The following is a 20,648-nucleotide window of genomic DNA, read 5'->3' as shown; positions in this document are numbered from 1 at the left end:
TGCAATATGGGTTCCTAGGATTGCCATGAGTATGAAGCTGTGCTCATAAACAAATAAGCACTGCATGTATGTGTGGCTTATGGAAGCAACCTCATTAAATATCAGTCACACCTGTTTACACAGTTCTTCAAACAGAACCCGTCAGCATCTGGAGAGAAAAGATGTCATACAGTATTGTTGAAACAGTGACTGTTACTTAAGAACTGCTTATTCTAAGACAGATTTTGACTCCCACAGGATAATGTGCCTCTTCCTTAGCTAATTGCTGCAAACCAACTTACCACCCTTCTCTATGAGAACATGGGCATTGTGTTTTGGGCAGCACTGCTTAGGAAGTCTCCCTGTACCTAATGAAGCAAGCTAGACCTCCCTGTGCATGAAGGCACGTCAGGGGAAGTAACAACTCTCCGGGAAAATTCAAGGGAGGCCAGCAGTTGTCAAAGTAAAACTTGCAGTAGACAAAGTTAAACAGGCAAAGAAGACTAATCAAGACAGTACAGGAAAGAGTATGAAATGAAGTCCTTAAAACAGAGGGCTGGAGAGTTTATTAATAGCAGAAGTGGTGGTAGTGATGGAGTCAAAGTCCACCATAGGCCAGTCATAGGCCTCTGTTCGCTAATTGGCTTTACCTTAAGGAGAAATGAACTCTTCCATCTTTATGACCGGAGGTAGTTTTACAACTTGGAGCGAGGTACCCACTGAAGATAAGCTCCTCATTTCCTACAGAAACTGGGAGATAGGGATCTTATAAAATGATCTTCCCACAAAATTGTGATACCTTTTTTTTTGGTCTTTACCATTTCACCACATGAATCACAGGTTACTCCTTTTGCTTGTGTACAAAATCTTCCCTGCTTCTCTTAGAACTTTTTCCCACATTTTTATAACCGTTTCTTATAATGTCCTGATTTGTTCATGTTAGCCACTCTGACCAGCATGAAGTAGTGCTATGGTCTGAGCACTGAGGTGTTTACATCCTCCTAAAACTCATATTTTGAAATCCTAACCCTCAAAAGTGATGGTATTAGTAGTGAGGCCCTTGAGAGGAGATTGGATCATGAGGGTGGAGTCCAAATGAATGGGATTAATATCCTTATAAAAGAGAACCCATAGCTCTCTACTGCCTTCCACCAGGTAAGGATACAAAAAGAAGTCTATGACCCAGAAGAGGGCCTTCACCTGACCATGCAGATGCCATGATTTCACAATCCAGTCCCTAGAACTGTGAGAAATAAATTGTTGTTTATAATTCACTCGTCCGTAGTATTTTGTTTTAGCAGTGCAAAGAGACTAAGACAGTTGGTAGTGATATACAACCTATATTCCCTGAACTCTGACCCAACTATGATTCCATTCTCACTAATATGATATAAAAACCTGCAGCTTACAAGGGAGCTGGGAAGAAAATACTGCAGAAGTGTGGAAGTTTAGAATACAGCTTGGAACTTAAACTCTACATAGTAATAGCTATTTAAGAATTGCTTTAATAAACAAATTTTGTGCTATCTTTATCTACATAGGAAGATCCATTAATCTGTAAGTGGGACAGAATATATCTCTCCTACCACAGCAGGAAGTATATTGAACTGGGTGAGGAGATACAGGGATTTGAAGATCCCCACATATTTCACATGTGCATAATCTGTGTTTTAATCTACTATAATTTTCCTTTTTTATTGAATTCTTACATCAAAATAAGCACAATTAGAGTGTAAATTCTTTGAGTTTTCACAAAAGCAGCACCTTGTAACCTATACTTCTTCCAAGATAATTTGTTTTTTTTCATCACCCAGAAAGTTCCCTCAAGCCCTTTCTCTGTCAATCACTACACTCCTAGAGAGGCAACTTCTATGCAAGTTTCTATCACCATGGATTAGTTTTGCTTGCTTCAGAAATTTATGTAAATAAAATCATACAGCTTGTGCTTTTCTTTAAAGTTTATTTATTTTAAGAGAGAGAGAGAGAGAGGGAGGCAAATAGAGAGGAATGAGAGAGTGAGGGAGAAAGACTCCCAGCCAGGCTCCACACTGTCAGCACGGAGTCTGATGTGGGGCTCAAACTCACGAGCCGTGAGATCATGACCTGAGCCAAAACCAATAGTAAGACACTTACCCGAATGAGCCACCCAGGCATTCCTAGCTTGTGTTTTTATGGGTCTGGCTTTTTACCCTCAATATAATGTTTTTGAGTTTTAACAATGCCATTCTATTTGTTAGTAGTTTGTATGAATATATACCAATTTGTTTGTCTATTCTGTTTGTGGTAATTTGGGTTGTCTCTGGTTTTTAACTAATGTAAAGGAAATTGTTATGAATATTTTCATGACTTTGTGGGTAAAACTTGTACTTCCGTCTTCCTTTGGATTTGTATCTGTGAATAGAATGGTTTGGTTGTAGAGCAGGCTTATGTTTATAGGAAATCATACATGGTTTTCAGCAGTGGTTGTGCTATCGTACAAATCTGCCAACACTGTGTAAATTCTTGTTTCACATCCTTACCAATATTTGATGTGTTTAGTATTTTTAAGTTCAGGCATTCTATTGAGTAGTATTGGGTTTAGAGTTTACATTTCCCCAATAATTAATGATTTTGAGATATTTTTCATGTGTTTATAATACATATTAATGTGTCCTTTTCAAATTGTCTATTCAAATTCTTTGTTCCTTTTCATTTAGCTGTTTTCCTTCTCCTTGTTATTGACTTGTAGGAAAGCTCACTGTATATTCTGTGTAAAAATCTTGTCAGAAACGTATATTACACTTATGCTCTGCCACTATGGCTGGCCCATTCATTTTTCTAAGCATCTATTGACAAACAGAAATTCTTAATTTTGATGAAGTTCAATTTTTTTACTGGTTAGTACTTTTATTTATGTTTATTATATTATTAGGTAAATTTCAATATTTTCCCTATATATATAGACAGTTGGAGAAAAGACAATTTTTGTAACTTAAAGCCAGTATGTTATTTACATGTAGAAGAAAAGCATGGATCAATAAAATAGAATAGAGACCAGAGGTAGAATCTCACAGATATGATCAATTATGACTTTGAGCAAACATGCCAAAGTGCTAAAATGTAGAAATAACAGTCTTTTTATTGAAATGTTTCTAGAACAATTGAACATTTCTTTTAAAAATGTACTTCAGACCTTACCTTGCTCCACATGCAAAATCAGTTTGAATATGATCACATGTTGATTTGGTATAAAATTCAAGGAATAAACAACAACAAAAGTCTCTATGATCTTCGTGTAGGCAAAGTTGTTTGTATTTATTTATTATTTATTATATATATAATATATATATTATATATATAATAAATAATATATATATAATATATATATATTTATTGTCAAATTGAATTCCATACAACACCCAGAGCTCATCCCAACAGGTGCCCTCCTCAATGCCCATCACCCACTTTCCCCTCCCCCCCCTCCCCCATCAACCCTCAGTTTGTTCTCAGTATTTAAGAGTCTCCTTCCCTCCCTGTAACTTTTTTTCCCCTCCTTCCCCCACCCCCCTGCCCCGGTCTTCTGTTAAGTTTCTCAGGATCCAAATATGAGTGAAAACATAGGGTATCTGTCTTTTTCTGCCTGACTTATTTCACTTAGCAACACTCTCCACTTCCATCCACGTTGGTACAAATGGCCAGACTTCATTCTATCTCATAGCCAAGTAGTATTCCATTGTATATATAAACCACATCTTCTTTATCCATTTGTCACTTGATGGACGTTTAGTCTCTTTCCATAATTTGGCTGTGGTTGAAAGTGTTGCTATAAACATTGGGGTACAAGTGCCCCTATGCATCAGCACTCCTGTATCCCTTGGGTAGATTCCTAGCAATGCTATTGCTGGGTCATAGAATAGATCTATTTTTAATTTTTTGAGGAAACTCCACACTGTTTTCAGAGTGGCTGCACTAGTTTGCATTCCCAACCGACAGTGCAAGAGGGTTCCCATCTCTCCACATCCTCTCCAGCATCAATAGTCTCCTGATTTGTTCATGTTAGCCACTCTGACCAGCATGAAGTAGTATCTCAGGGTGGTTTTGATTTGTATTTCCCTGATGAGGAGTGACATTGAGCATCTTTTCATGTGCCTGTTGGCCATCTGGATGTCTTCTTTAGAGAAGTGTCTATTCATGTTTTCTGCCCATTTCTTCACTGGATTATTTGTTTTTCGGGTGTGGGGTTTGGTGAGTTCTTTGTAGACTTTGGATACTAGCCCTTTATCCGATATGTCATTTGCAAATATCTTTTCCCATTCCGTCGGTTACCTTTTAGTTTTGTTGTTGATTGTTTTTAGTTTTGTTGTTGATTGTTTCCTCTGCAGTGCAGAAGCTATTTATCTTGATGCGGTCCCAATAGTTCATTTTTGCTTTTAATTCCCTTGCCTTTGGAGATGTGTTGAGCAAGAAATTGCTGTGGCTGAGGTCAGAGAGGTTTTTCCCTGCTTTCTCCACTAGGGTTTTGATGGTTTCTTGTCTCACATTCAGGTCCTTCATGCGTTTTGAGTTTATTTTTGTGAATGGTGTGAGAAAGTGGTCTAATTTGATTCTTCTGCATGTTGCTGTCCAGTTCTCCCAGCACCATTTGTTAAAGAGACTGTCTTTTTTCCATTGGATATTCTTTCCTGCTTTGTCAAAGATTAGTTGGCCATACTTATGTAGGTCCAATTCTGGGGTTTCTATTCTATTCCATTGGTCTATGTGTCTGTTTTTGTGCCAATATCATGCTGTCTTGATGATTACAGCTTTGTAGTAGAGGCTAAAGTCTAGGATTGTGATGCCTCCCGCTTTGGTTTTCTTCTTCAAAATTACTTTGGGTATTCGGGATCTTTGTGGTTCCATACAAATTGTAAGATTGCTTGTTCTAGCTTTGAGAAGAATGCTAGTACAATTTTGATTGGGATTGCATTGAATGTGTAGATCACTTTGGGTAGTTTTGACATTTTAACAATATTTATTCTTCCAATCCATGAGCGTGGAATATTTTTCCATTTTTTGTATCTTCTTCAATTTCCTTCATATGCTTTCTATAGTTTTCAGCATACAGATCTTTTACATCTTTGGTTAGGTTTGTTCCTAGGTATTTTATGATTCTTGGTGCAATTGTGAATGGGATCAGTTTCTTTATTTGTCTTTTTGTTGCTTCAATATTAGTGTATAAAAATGCAACTGGTTTCTGTACATTAATTTTGTACCCTGACACTTTGCTTTTTTGTATTTATGTATCAGTTCTAGAAGACTTTTGGTGGAGCCCATTGGGTTTTCCATGTGTAGTATCATGTCATCTGCAAACAGTGAAAGCTTGACTTCATCTTTGCCAATTTGGATGCCTTTGATTTCCTTTTGTTGTCTGATTGCTGATGCTAGCACTTCCAACACTATGTTAAACAACAGCAGTGAGAGTGGACATCCCTGTCATGTTCCTGATTTCAGGGGGAAAGCTCTCAGTTTTTCCCCATTGAGGATGATATTAGCTGTGGGCTTTTCATAAATGGCTTGTATGATGTTTAAGTATGGTCCTTCTTTCCCGACTTTCTCGAGGGTTTTTATTAAGAAAGGATGCTGAATTTTGTCAAATGTTTTTTTCTACATCGATTGACAGGATCGTATGGTTCTTATCTTTTCTTTTATTAATGTGATGTATCACATTGATTGATTTGCAAATGTTGAACCAGCCCTGCAGCCCAGGAATGAATCCCGCTTGATCATGGTGACTAATTCTTTTTATATGGTGTTGAATTCGATTTGCTACTATCTTGTTGAGAATTTTTGCGTGCATATTTATCAGGGATATTGGCCTGTAGTTCTCTTTTCTTGCTGGGTCTCTGTCTGGTTTGGGAATCAAACTAATGCTGCCTTCATAGAATGAGTCTGGAAGTTTTCCTTCATTTTCTATTTTTTGGAACAGCCTGAGAAGGATAGGTATGATCTCTGCTTTAAATGTCTGGTAGAATTCCCCTGGGAAGCCATCTGGTCCTGGACTCTTATTTGTTTGGAGATTTTTGATAACTGATTCAATATCTTCACTGGTTATGGGTCTATTCAAATTTTCTATTTCTTCTCGTTTGAGTTTTGGAAGTGTGTGGGTGTTTAGGAATTTGTCCATTTCTTCCAGGTTGTCCAGTTTGTTGGCATATAATTTTTCATAGCATTCCCTGATAATTGCTTGTAAGGCAAAGTTGTTTTTAATAAGATTCAAAAAGGAGAAGCACTAAAAAAATTGATAAACAACTCCATCAAAATTGAAAACTCTGATTTTTAATAGAAAGTGTCAATAAAATGAAGAGATAGTCTATACACTGGGAGAAAAATAATTGCAGTACACAAATCTGATAAAGTACTTGTATCCAGAACATATATAGAACTCTTATAATCCAATGATAAGACAAACAGCCAAATAATGGGAAAAACACTTGAACAGTAGAGATACAGGTCCAAGTAAGCACATGAATAGAAGCCCAATATTATTATTTAGGGGCTGCCACTTGGGCAGTTTCTTAGAGGCAGACCTACACTTACCATATCCAGAAATTTCACTTTTAGATACTTATTCAAGAGAAATGGGGCATATGTTTACACAAAGAGCATACTTGAATATTTATAGCAACTTTACTCACAATTTATAAAAAATGAAAAATATACAAATGTCCATCTACTAGTGAATGAGAAACACACTGCAGCATTTTCACACAATGGAATAAATAGCAACATAAAGGAATGAACCCCTGATACCAAAACAAAGATGAATCTCAATATGTTGAGTGAAGTAAACCACTTGCCTGTTCTACATGCTATATGATTCTATTTGTGAAACTTGTGGGAAAGATAAAAGCATAGGGGTATAAATCATATAATTTCTTGTCAGGGCTCAATACCGGGAGAGGAGATTCACCAAGAGGTGGCATGAAGAGACTTTCTAGGGTGATGGACGTATTATATAACCTGGCTGTGGTAGTGTTTGCACGAACACATTCAATTATATAAAATGTACACTTGAAAATGATGAATTTTACTGTGCATAAATTATACCTCAATGAACCTGACTTTTAAAAATCAATTGATTTTGTGAGTTGTATTTTTAGACTTTTTTTTTAGTAACGTTGAACTATTTTCTTCCTTATGCCAATATACTTTTTTGAATGCTGTGCCTTGACATTAAATTTTGAAAATTGATACTGTAAACCCACCAAAATTGTTCTATCTTCAAGACTGTGTTAGCTATACTAGGTTTTTCGATTTTCTACATAAAGTTTTGAATCACTTACCAATTCTTTAAAAAAAAAAACAACTGGGATTTTGATTGGAATTTTGTTGAATTTAGAGATTGAATTAGGGAGAACTGATGTCTTTAACACACTGAATCTCCCTAACCATAGTTTACTTTTCCTTAGTAGATTCCTTAGAATTTTCCATGCATATAATCAAGTCATTTGTGAATATAAGGTTTTATTTTTTCCTCTGTGGCTTTTATATAATTTTCTTGATTTACTGCATTTACTCTGGCCTCCATAAAATATTGACTATAGTTAATGGTAAAAGATAGCCTTTTTTATGCTTAACATTAAGGGAAATGTGTTCATTCTATCACTATTAAATGTGATAGGTGGCCTCATTTTTCCATAAATTCTTTTCTTCTGTGGGGGAGGAGGAGTTGAAAGTCTTTTTATTTAAAAAATAAATCCAGTTTCATTGAGAAATAATTGACATATACTACTGTGTCAATTTGATGATGATTTTATTTATATATATTGTGAAATGATTACCACAATAGGTTTAGCTAACATTCATTTTCTTGTATGGTTACTGTAAAAAGAAAAGAAAGAAAAAAAAAAGAGGAAAACTTCGTTTTTTTTCTTTTTTTTTTTTGCCTCGTGATGAGAATTCATAGGATTTACTCTCTTAACAACTTTCCTATATATCGTACAGCAGTGCTAGCTACAGTCATCATGTAGTACATTATGTTCCTAGTGCTTATTTATCTTATAACTGGAATTTTGTGCCTTCTGACCCCCTAACTCTAATTCCCCCTCCTCCTACCCTTTGCCTGAGGTAATCATCAGTCTGACCTCTTATTCTGAGTTTGTGTGTGTGCGTGTGTGTGTGTGTGTGTGTGTGTGTGTGTGTTGTTGATGTTGTTGTTGCTTGATTACGCAGGTGAGATCCTACAGTATTTGTCTTTCTCTATCTGACTTATTTTTACTTAGCATAATGCCTTCAAAGTCCATCCATGCTGTTGCAGATGGTATGATTTCCTCATTTTTTATGGCTAGATAATATTTCATTGTGTATCTCTGCCACAACTTCTTTATCCATTCATCCACTAATGGACACTCAAGTTGTTTCCATGCCTTGGCTATTAATACTGCTATGAACATGGGGTGAAGATATCTTTTTGAGTTAGTGTTTTTGTTTCCTTTGGATATATTCTCTGAAGTGGAATTTCCTTTATCAGAATGGAAATTTTTTTTCTATTCCAATTTTCTAATTTTTTAAATTTCTCTTTTAATCAAAGACATTTGTATCCATTGTAATGATTAGATTATTTTTATGCTTTACTCGGTTAATGTAATGAATTACATTGTTTTTAATGATTAAATTAACCGTTAGTTTCCCAGATAAAAACTACTTGTTCAAGATATTATGATTATGAATATGATTTACTAAATTTAATTTGCCAGTTTTTTTCTGAGCACTTTCTTGTATCTATATCTATGAAAACTATTCATCTATAATATTTACTTCTAATGTCCCTGTCTAATTTAGCAGCAGGCTGGTACAGTTCTTAAAAATTTTTGGTAATTCTTTCAAGGAATTGGGTATTTCATTAAATTGTCAAATTAATTTCTATAAAGATGTTGCTCCTTATCTTTAAACTGTTAAGTTCTAAAGTAATATCTCATGTTTCATTCACAAAAAGAAGTATTTCCTTCTCTGTCTTCCTTTTTTTCTCCTTCCCTTTCTTTTCTTTCTCTCCTTCCTCTTCTTTTCTTTTGTTTCTTTTCCTTTTCTTTCTTATGCTACTGATACTTTTTTCCCTTCATAATATTAACATGTAATGCATATATTTCTTGAAAGGGCACAGCTACTTTACACCATGTATTTGTGATTTGCTTTCTTTTCTAGTCTGACAATCCCTGACGTCTAACTGAGACCCCTTTACCATTTACATTAATTTAATATTTGTAATATTTGGGTTTTGTTGATCATCTAGCTCTTTTGCTTTCTAGAAATTTCTGCAATTGCTTTTTTGTTTTGTTTTACACATTTCTTGACTTTATAATAAAAATAATTGAGTGTTTCTTCATTAATCTATTTTATTTCTTTAATTGGATTTTAGTGATGTACTTTTATAATTCAATGATTAATTTTACTTTATATTTACCATTTTTGCTTTTTTCATTATTTCATGCATCTACTTGTTTTTATCCAGCATTATTTCCCTTTGATTTGAAGAAGTATCTTTCACCTTTATCCCTTTAGCTTTTATTTATAGGAAATTTTGTATATTTGCTGTCCATTTTTAAAATGATTTTACTCACTGTATACTTCTAGGTTACAGAGTTCAGTTTCCATTTTTATTTTCCCTCACTAATAAATTATCCTTTTTTTCTGTTGTTTTTCTAGTTTGCATTCATGAGAAGTCTGCAGTTATTCTTTTTAGATGACCAGTATATATCTTTTTCCTCTGATTTTATTTTCTCTCTCTTTTCATCAATTTACTTATGCTATTCCTAGATGTGGTTGCCTTTTTGCTTTTTTTTTATTGTTTTTTTTTCTCTTTCTCTTTTCCTGCCTTTTTTTTTTTTAGCATCTTGGTTCTGTTACTTGATATTTTAATCAAAATTGTAGTCACTATTTATCCTTATTAATTCTCTTCCATTCTCAATCTTACCTCCTTTTGGAGTTTTAGTTAAATATGTATTATACTGTTTAGTATAGGCAAACACGTCACTAAAGACTCTGTGCATTTATTTTTCTTTTATTCATGTTTAAGTTTAGTGTCTATTTAATTTAATTGTTCTTATATCCATTGATCTTTGTTCTTCAATGTCTGAAATTCTAATAAAGAAGACGGTGAACTTCTTTTCCAATATTCTATTTCTAATTTCTAGAATTTTAATTTGATGGTTTTTTTTCTGTTGAAATCTCTCTTTTTACTCATTATGTTCATTTCCTTTATGTTTTGAGCATATTTATAATTAATTATAAAGTTCTTGTTTGACAATTATAACATCTGGTTTATCTTTGAGTTTATTGCTATTGATTTATTTTTCTCATACTTATGTTTCACATTTTCATAATTTTTACAAACCTGGTAATTCTTCAGGTGTTAGGTATTGTGCATACAATGTTATTGAGTCTATTTGCTCATATCTTTCTTTAAATAGTGTTGAACTTTGTTGTGTTGGGTAGTTATTTATTGATCGATGAGCTTGATCTTATTGAGGTTTGGCTTTGTCAGGTCACACCTTATGTAACTGTTACTCTGTTTGTGGTTTGAACCTCAATTTCTCTGAGGTCTTTTCTAAATATTCAGCAAGCTCTCTCCAGTGTGGCTGTTTGGACCTACAGTATCCTCCAGGACTGAGATTTCTGTATTATTGTTGATGAAATAGTGAGGTTCCCTTGTTTTTTGACCCCAGCTCACAGAATCTTATCACATTCATGTAGGGCTTATCATTTAATCAGAATTGCAAGGAAACCTCTCTCCAGCTTTCTGAAACTGCTTATGTATATAGAGCTTTCTTCAGAAACCAGCCTAAATTCCAGCCACATCCACAGACAACCCTCTGATCTGTATTTCTTCCATCCATTAGAAACACTGCTTTTTGTTTGGGCTCAATCTTTTTTTTTTTTTTTTTTGCTATGCTATGGATATTTCTCTCATTTAGAATATTGCAATGAATATGAAGTTTGCCTTATTTTTGTTGTTGTTGTTACATAAAAAATCACATCTCCATTTCAATACCTTAAAACATTAGTTCATTTATATTTTGCTGTTCTTTAATTATTTATGTTAGTAGGCTAAATTGGAAATATGTAGTCATGACCAAAACTCAGTATGTTTTTATTTAATCTTCATATTGCATCACCTTTTTATAACAGCTTAAGAAAGATTAAGAAAGAAGTTATGTGAGACTAGATTAGTAAATATACCAGTCTGATTCCCAAACACAAAAGCCCAGCTTTTTGTGAAGTTGATTTTAGTTTACTTTTTTTTAAACTGTAGTTATGATTTGGAAACTGTTCTCATTTTTTTTTTTCAAAGATTCCTCTTACAATGAATGGGGTAATATGTTTAGATTCAGCATAAAAGGGGCTACTTAAAGTGCAGTATGTTATTATGGTAATTATTTTCATAACTTTCTTTCTCTGAATCAAGAACTAAATAAAGGTCCCCCATAAACATAGGCTTGTGCTGTGTTTACTTGCTTATGTGTCTGGTCTTGCTGTGGGATTATCCCTTAATTACAAGTTTAGCCTTGGCAGCCAAGATGAATATGAAATCATGTTAAACTCCAATCTGCCATTTCCCTTGTTCTTCTGCCAGTTAGGGTAGTTCTAATTGGGAAATAAATTTAAAATGCCTTCATGCGGATACCTTGTTGGAATAATTGCTATAAATGCAAAATTTACAAAAAGATATGTGATGCCAAGCAGCTAAAAGAAAATTAAATAATTCATGTTATGAGACTTCAGAATTAGAAATGAGATGGCTTTTTTTTTACAGCATTCATTATACTTTGGTCAAAACAGTACACGGATGGCAGTGGGAATTTGACAATTACCAATATTTTGAATACTGATCAAAGGTACATAGTACATGAACCCATCCTTGAACATACACAAAAGTTGATGATAATTTTTCTAATGTTAAGTACAAAAATATCTGATATCTGCACTTCATGAAGTTTCAGTGAAAGTCTATACTTTCTATTAACTCATTTCCCAGAAGAATTAGATACATCTTAGCATGACACTGAAGATGCTGATGCTGTCTATAATAGTCATTAAATAGTTCACTTGATTAGTTGAAATTTAATTTGCACATAATGAAGCTGTAAGCATGAAAATAGAAGTACTAATTTGATGTTGTACATAATTCTATTATTAAAATAATAAAATGATTTTGCACAGAACCTTCTAATCAAAATATTTACCTCTTCTTTGACCTTGGATGGATGGTACTTGTATTTCATAAAGGTGTTCCTTAAGGAAACCAAGAGGGAAATATACAAATAGTAACTCCAGATTTTGTCCTATGCATCTCCACTAAACAGCCTCACTTAAGACCTACCTTTTGGCTTCCTGAATAGTTAGATTGCATAATGGTGTTCAGTGTTTAAAAAGTTAAAGAAAATGATAAAAAATTGAATTTAAAATTTTCTCTTACTATGCCTATGATCAATGAAGTCCAGGAATATTAAATCCCTTGCCCCAGCTCACATATTGAGTCCATGTGGATCTCCTTGCCTACTAATTTGGCATGCTTGTCACGAAAATACATTACTTCATTTGCACATACAATTGTCAGGTGTATTTGTCTTATTTTCATAAGTGATTCCATTAATCCCCAATGATTGACTGTGTATTGTTAGGGATTTCTAGATTGACTTTCTACCTTTGAAACTTATTAGTTCAGAGAAGCAATATGGTTGACTGATTTTTTCCTACTAAATTTATTTGATGATTTATTGAATGATTCATACTGGTTCTGATTTCTGTATAACTTTTCTGTTTAACCATTCACATACTCATTTTGGGGCTATGGAAACAAAAATACTGAGATGTAAGTTTATGTGGATATGTTTGAATAATTATTCATAGTATTGAGTTATTCAAGTTTTCTAATTTTAAGTTTAATTTTCAACTATTCTGCATCATTTTTTGTTTTATAATTTTATTTACTTATTTGTTTGAATCTTGGATTTTAATCATCTCAATATCAATGCAGTCTGAATCATGTTTACCAAAGCAAGTTTACTGTTGAAGATATAGTTTCAAGCAGCTTCTCTAGACATTGGTGGCCCTTTGGAAAATTTGGAAATACCTTCTGGTGATCCTCAGGCTGCTGACCTCACGTTGATTTCCTTCTGACTGATGAAATTCTTTGTCTCGCGCTGCATCTCTGGCAAGCCCAGTTTTCAATGTTTCCATCCTGGGTTCTGGAGGTATTAGCAGGTTCTTTTCCACACAATACAAATAATAGTTCAACAAGAAGTTGGTCCTTGTTCCTCTTTGCCTGCCCACTCCTCCAAGCTGTCTTCCCCCAGTGTTTTCTATAGTCGTGGCCAGGTAAGCAAGCCTCTTTCTTTATAGCCATCTGACAGTTTTGAGTTATTCTCTTAAGGTTTTCTCCCTGGATTAAGGAAAGGAGTCTGTTACATTCTTTCTCTATTTTTAGGAAAGATGAGTGGAAAGGTTGGCTTTATCTATTCAAAAACTCACCTGCCCCTCCAAAAAGGCTGAGCTCTTCTCACGGTGGTAAGGTGGAGATGCTTTGTTTTTCAGGTTCTGTTAAAATGGCACTCCTCTGCACCTATAGGGTGCTGGTTGCCCTCAACATATGGTGGGTCTCTGAACTTGATTGTGGGACATATGCCCTATGGTTTTAGCTGTGGTCCTTGATCATCAATTCAGGAAAAGTAAGGAAAAAGTTCTTTAGCACTTAATGTCACCTAGTTTGTACCTGTGTTTTTATTCTCCTCTTCTTCGCCTTTTAGTATTTTATAATTCTAATAGAGTCTCCACACTCAAAGATGCTTCATATATTTCAGTTACTTTTTCCCTTCACTAAATGTACAAAGTATTTATTTTCAATGCCCATTACTCCTTTGGATTTTTCAGAATAATAAAATGATTACTCTACATTTGCAAAAAAAGAGAGTAATTACCAAGAGAGTATGCAATTGTGAAGTATAGGTTAAATTTAATATATTTTAAGTAGATTAGAAGCAATATATGGGTTGAGCTCTCAAACTTAACTATGGAAACTCAACTCCTACATGAGTCCCAAGTCAATTACATGTATTTTTTTCCATAATAAAAGAAAAATCAATCTAAAGCTTCTTCTATGTAAAAATAGAGGCAACTTGTAAGGGAAAGGTCAAATATAATACAAAGCCAGTTTTTTAAAAACTCATTGAAATAAATACTTCAAAATATCAACATAAAATGTAAATACGATCCAGGTTTACTTTATTTTGTCAAACAAATTACTTTAAAAAATGCATTTAAAATATTTGACCCTTGTTTAAGTATTCTTAGATAGACATAGGGCAGAAGATTTCCTTTAAAAAAGGGCAGACATGTTTCATTTTTGTTCATTTCACTATTGTTTGTGTATGTTCCAAATTTATTCTACATCTTGAAATACGAAAGAATAACTTTAAACCATAATATTTGAAAATACTTTATGTTTTGGAAAATTGATAGCAGCATATTTTTCTGAATTCATTTCCCACATGATTCTCACATAAGATGTTTGACTTATGGATTTGTATTTGACATATATGAGCAAGAATATCACAAAATAATACTAAGTGCTATGACTTAATGGGAGAAGTTGGCAAACTAAAGCCCTCAGACCAAACCTGGCCCTCAGTTGTTTTTGTAAATATTTATCGGAACACAGCCAGACCTATTCACTACATATTGTTTATGACCTCTTTCATGTTACAATAGCTGAGGTGTGTTGTTGTGACAGAGACTATAGGTTTGCAAAGCCTAACATTTTACTGTATGTTCCTTTATGGGAAAAAAGTCCTGTCCTCTGCTCTTTGAGAATATTGTAATTATCCTTACTTTACACAACAGATAACTGAATCTCAGAGAATTAAACATATGGTCTAGAACACAAAGCTGGTCAATTACAAACTGTGTTTACTGTCCAAATGAGTTTGACTTTAAGAGATACAAGGGGTTAGCTACTAAGGAAAGGAGATGGGTATTCCAAAGAGTGCAATGTAATATTTGGTGGAAATATTTGAAGAACACTAAGAATGGTGAAAATCCTTTTTTGGAGGTAGGAGGGTGATATGTCTTATAAATGGGAAGGCTTAGGATATGGGGCTAGCGCAGAAGGTAGGAGCAGATTATAAATAAAAGGCTCTGTGACTAAGATAATGTATTTGATCTAGATGCTTTAAATAGATGAGCAACACGGTAATCTTTGTATTTAAGGGTTTCAGTCTGGTAATATGGGACATGAAGTGAAGTCAGGCCATTTTAGGAGCAGTGTGGTTACCAAAGGGATATTAGGAAGAAGTGATTAGAGCATTATATATTAATGGTTGTATTAAGAAAGATTATGGGATGCTGTGCATGAATGAACTGGAGTAACTATGAGAAGTATAGAATGACCACAGGCATCAGGCTTAAATGGTAAGTTGGATGACTGTGTCTCATGCTGTGATAGAATTTGCAATTTGAAGATAACACAAGAGGAGTTCCAGTTCGGAGTGGGAGGAGAGGGTTAATTCTCTTTTGGAAAAGTTGGGTTTAATGGTCCATTCTTTTTATTTATTTATTTTGTTTTTTAGAGAGAGAGAGAGAGAACAAGAGTCAGGTGGGTGGCAGAGGGAGAAGGAGAGAGAGAATCCAAGCAGGCTCCACATCCAACATGGAGCTCCATGCAAGGCTTGATGAGGGGCTTGTTCCCATGACCCTGGGATCATGACCTGAGCCAAAATCAAGAGTCAGGTGCTTAACCAACTGAGCCACCCAGGTATCCCTTTCCATTAATTTTTAAGTTACTTTGTAGCTACTTAGTAGGAAGTTAACTATGCACATCTGAGGTTTCCCTGAATGTTTTTAACTGAGTATATAGACTGTAGTCATCCAGTGATGTCACATTTAAAGCAAGACTAGTACAGAGCCAGGTCACTTTGGTAAGGAATATTGGATGACCTCCATTTTGCCAGATCAGGTGCATGTTCGAGTGTGAAGCTTTTAATTTCTGTGTGTGTGTGTGATTTAATTTATTGATGTCCTGGTCTGAATGTATAATTTGTTGTTGCTGACATTCTTAAACCAAGAGTTAAAATAGCCTTAACTACTTTACTTCATGTTTTTGTAACTTCATGTAAATATTTAAGGCAATTTTAAGCAGTCTTAACTATTCCATGGAGGGGTAATAGATTATATAGGCTAGGAAGGGCAGATTGGTGGAAGAGGTATTCTGTCCAATAAGGGGCAAATAAAAGTGAAAGAGTCCATGATGATTATCAGAATGGAGAAGCTAGAAAACTATGAAGAAAATTAGTATATGGGGAGGTTATGATAAGAAGGGAACAGAGTATTTCAAAGGGAAGAATATAGTAAAAAATAGCAAGTGTATGAGGCCCAGTTTTTATAAATGTTTAGTTACAAGTCTTTTTTCCAATTCCCTAGATCACAATTACTTGGTGAAGGATTCATGCCTTATTAGTTTTTTATCTCAAGGAAAGCCCACACACAATAGGTGTTTAATGGCTTTCTCATTACATTAAAACCTGATAGAAATGATTAACATTTGCCACACAACTCTGCCATCAATTTTCTTTGTCATTACCAAACCTAATAAATTAACTACTTTAAAACAAAAAATATGCCTTGGATATTCTTGGATCTTAGTGCAAATAGACCTTCTGTTCATAGTAGATGTTTCATCAAATGCATTGAGTAAACAAATCTACCTCAGACAAGTTGTCATCTGAATTTCTTAATTTTGCTGTCAAAATGGTAAATGGGTAGAAAAGAAAACTTGATTGTCTGAAGAGAGAAGTTTTCAAATCACCTATATAAATCAAATTTAGAAAATTAGAAAAAAAAGCCCTAATCTCATTTCTATATAAACACTACATATGAAATGTGAATGGATATTGATATTCTAAATAATACCGATTACAGAAGTAATATTTTATACATTCATTAATATTGTATCTCACACATTGAAGAATACTACTAATGGGACTTATTTATAAAACAACTTTATTTTATCTCCCACTATGCTTTTAAGTTTATTCAAGACAAGAGATATTCTTCCTGCCATGGGATGACATTTTGGTCACACTCAGGCAGTATAAGATATTTCAGGTGAGTATTAAGAACATCCAACTCATCTAATAAGTAAGATTTACCTTCCAAATTCAAGCTATTCCCTGTCTCCCTGTCCTGGCCTATTACTGACCGGAAGTCTGCACTAAGAGAGCATACATATGTGTTCTTACCTCTCCTCAGAACAGGGTGAGTTGATTTGAAATGGGCAAAGGCGAGGAGGATCATAGTTGAAGAGGGCAGCGTAGTTGTATCATTGGAAACTAGCACGGTTCTATGCACTTTTCTTTTTTCTTTTGAGTTGTATCACAGCTTCTTCAGAGTTTGGCTCCTGTGTCACTAAGAATCCCTCACTTACACTTGTAAGCCCTTACATGCAGGCCAACGCAACTCTCTTCTGGCTGATTGTTTAATGGTTTTCAATCACTAAGAGTCCTGTGAGTTCCTGATTGTCTCTCAGGTTAGGTCTCTTCATTTCTTAAGATCAGTATCAACAAGAAGACACATTGTCCCTCTCTTGTGGATGGCCACAGGATGCATCCTCTGCTCTACAAGGCCACTTTTTTTTCAACAGCTAACCAACTCACCCTTCATCTTTTAATTTCCCAGCTTGGAGTCAGAAACTTTTTCTAGGTTTGACCTGTGTGTCATCACAGCAATTAGTAATCGGTTGCCAACTTGATAATTTAGAAATTTTCATTATAGTTTACCACCTCATTTTGGAATAAGATTTCCATTGCACTTTAATATATTAGTGAAAGTCCCATTTTGATATTTTATCACTATAATATGAAGTAATAATAGATATAGATTCTTTCAGAATACCAAAATCAATATTTCCCAGATATATTTTCAGGGGCAGATTAGACATTTAGCAATGTCTAATTCATTAATTCATTTAGTTATGGCTGATTTTGATATATTACTTTTCAAAAATTAAACTTATTCCATTCAGACATTCAAAAGAATGTTTGATAAGGACAGAATATGAAAATAAGTGTGGTAGAAATGTTGTTCTTTAAAAAAAAGGATAAATATTCAGGAAAATTCATTTATATAGCCTTTTTATCTTTAAGAATGTCTAGGTTTTTTGCTGAAAGCCAAGTCCCTGTGTTATGATTTGACATTTAATGTTCTCAATAAAATCAGTGTTAACTAGATAAAATACATGTCAGTTTGGGGAAGTTCTGCCCTGATAAATTCATATCTTAGCTATTTTATAAAAGAAAAAGAAATCATTTTATAAGAACAAGGAAAGCATTACTTAAGTTTGCAAAGAAGCTATATTCTGAGTCGTCTTAATTTCATTTCTGAAATGTAATTAGAAGTTGTTGATCTTCTCTTTCAGTCACTGATAGTTAAAGCAGAGGAGAAGGTAGAAATTAACATATAGTCTTCAATACTTACAATGAGTTCCAGTGCTTCTATTATGCCCTTTGATTGCTATGTTCTGAATATTTTTGTTCCTCCAAAATTCGTATGATAAAATTCTGTACCCTCAAAGATTAGAAGGTAGAGCATTTGGGATGTGCCTAAGTCATGAGAGTAAGGCCTCATGAATGGGATTTGTATTCTGTATTTTAAAAAAAAATTTTTTTAATGTTTATTTATTTTTGAGAGAGATACAGAGCACAAGTGTGGCAGGGGCAAAAAGAGAGGGAGACACAGAATCCAAAGCAGGTTTTAGTCTCTGAGCTGTCAGTACAGAGCCTGACGTGGAGCTCAAACCCACAAACCCTGAGATCATGACCTGAGCTGAAGTGGGATGCTTAACTGACTGAGCTACCCAGGCGCATCTTATGAAAGAGATCCCAGAGATCCCTATTCCTTTAGACCATGTGAGGACACAGCAAGAAGACACTTGGAATGAACCAGGAAGAGGATCCTCAACAGACAGAACCATCTGGTGCCTTGATCTTAGACTTCCAGCCCCCAGAACAGTGAGGAATAAATTTCTGTTGTTTACAAGCCACTTAATCTGTGGTATTTTGTTATAACAGCCTGAATGGACTAAAACAGTTGTCTAGAAGTAAATATATTTCACATAAATCCTATGTGGAGAGAGTCACAATGTATTTTGGTGTAATCAAAAATAATACTACCATAATAATAAATAACTTAATGCAATGTCTAATGCATAAAAATGTTAACATTCTTTTCTAATTTTCCACATGGCAATCATATTTTTAACAATAAATGGTTGTTATAATTATAAAAACAGATCCTCTTAACAGATTCTCTTGCAAACTTTCACTGATGTGTCTACTATTGTGATTGCTATATATAACACTTGAACTAAAAACTCATACTTAAATAAAAATTCACTATAGTTATAATATATTAAGAAGTATATAATATATAATATATATGAATAAAAGAAGCATATGGCTGGAGAACTGAAAAATTGTTTCAGAGTTTTATAAAGGTAATGCCAACATCCCACGGGGCATTTTATTGCAAAAATGTTACAATTTATCTCATTTCTCAGATGTTTGTATCTAGTGTGATGCTGGTTCAAGCTGAGGCGTGGCTACAGATGGTGTGAAGGGATGATCTGATTAATTTTCCATAAATATAGCCCCTTCTTTCTAACACAGTGCTTACTACCCATGCACATGTGTTCACACACACATGCACGGACACACACACACACAGCAACAACAAGGAGACAAAACTATGTAATAAGGTGAACTGGCACAGCATTAACTGACCATTCATGGCTGCCCTTAACAGCTTGACAGTTATTTTCTCTGTCACCTTCTTGTTCCCCTCCTCTTCCTCCTCTTTCCACCACCTCCTTACCCTTCTTCTCTCTTGCCCCCTTCCTCCTCCCTCCTCCTTCTCCTCCTCTTTCTCTTACTCTGCTTTTCCTCTTTCTTCTCCTTTAATTTTCTTTAACCTCCCCTTGTCTCTCCTTCTTCCACCCACCTCATCATTGGAAGAGACAAATGACTCAAGTCTGAGGAATTAAAAGCCAATTTTGGGTATTAAGTATGCAACTGGAAGGCTGAAAAGACAGGCACTGCCTATAGAGAGACATAATCTCCTCTAAAGAGTACTCAGGAGCTCAGCTGTGTTTTTGAATTACTAAATTCTCTCCAACTCCCCTCTCCCTCGCGGCCATCGGAGACTTTGAAGCTCTAGTGTCTCAGTCCAGGCTGTGTCTTTGCTCAGAACGCTAAATTAAATCAACTTCTGGAACCAGCAAGGCCACTACACTCATATGAAACCATTCTTTTGCATATAGTACAGCCTCCTTATTGCACACACAGCATCACGGACCTTGACAAAAATGTGATTATTATATTGTCTTATTCATAACTATAAATGTATGATACATTCTTTTAATTTATCCTATATATTTGATTATATAATAATTTATCACATTATATTATATAATAAAATTATTTTAATAGATATTAAGTATACATAAAAATCCTTCTCAGTTTTCACTTGTGATCTCCTAATCCCTCCCTTTGACAAAAAGCTATTTTCCTCCAAGCACCTTGTTTCAAAACTTCCTTAGGCCAACATCTTTAAGCAATAGAAAAAATTACTACTGTAGCTCACCAGTTCCTTTATGGTGAAATTCTGCT

The 20,648-nt window shown here is 34.4% G+C and overlaps 1 long non-coding RNA gene across 1 annotated transcript in view; it reads left to right on the top strand.

The window, feature by feature from the left end:
• Positions 1 to 20,648, top strand: part of LOC128314498 (uncharacterized) — a 143,637-nt gene that overhangs the window by 100,337 nt on the left and 22,652 nt on the right. The window lies entirely within an intron of this gene.

Source organism: Acinonyx jubatus, chromosome A1, assembly GCF_027475565.1.
Source record: "Acinonyx jubatus isolate Ajub_Pintada_27869175 chromosome A1, VMU_Ajub_asm_v1.0, whole genome shotgun sequence".
Classification (NCBI taxonomy): Eukaryota; Metazoa; Chordata; class Mammalia; order Carnivora; family Felidae; genus Acinonyx; species Acinonyx jubatus.
This window is presented reverse-complemented; position numbering and strand designations above follow the sequence as displayed.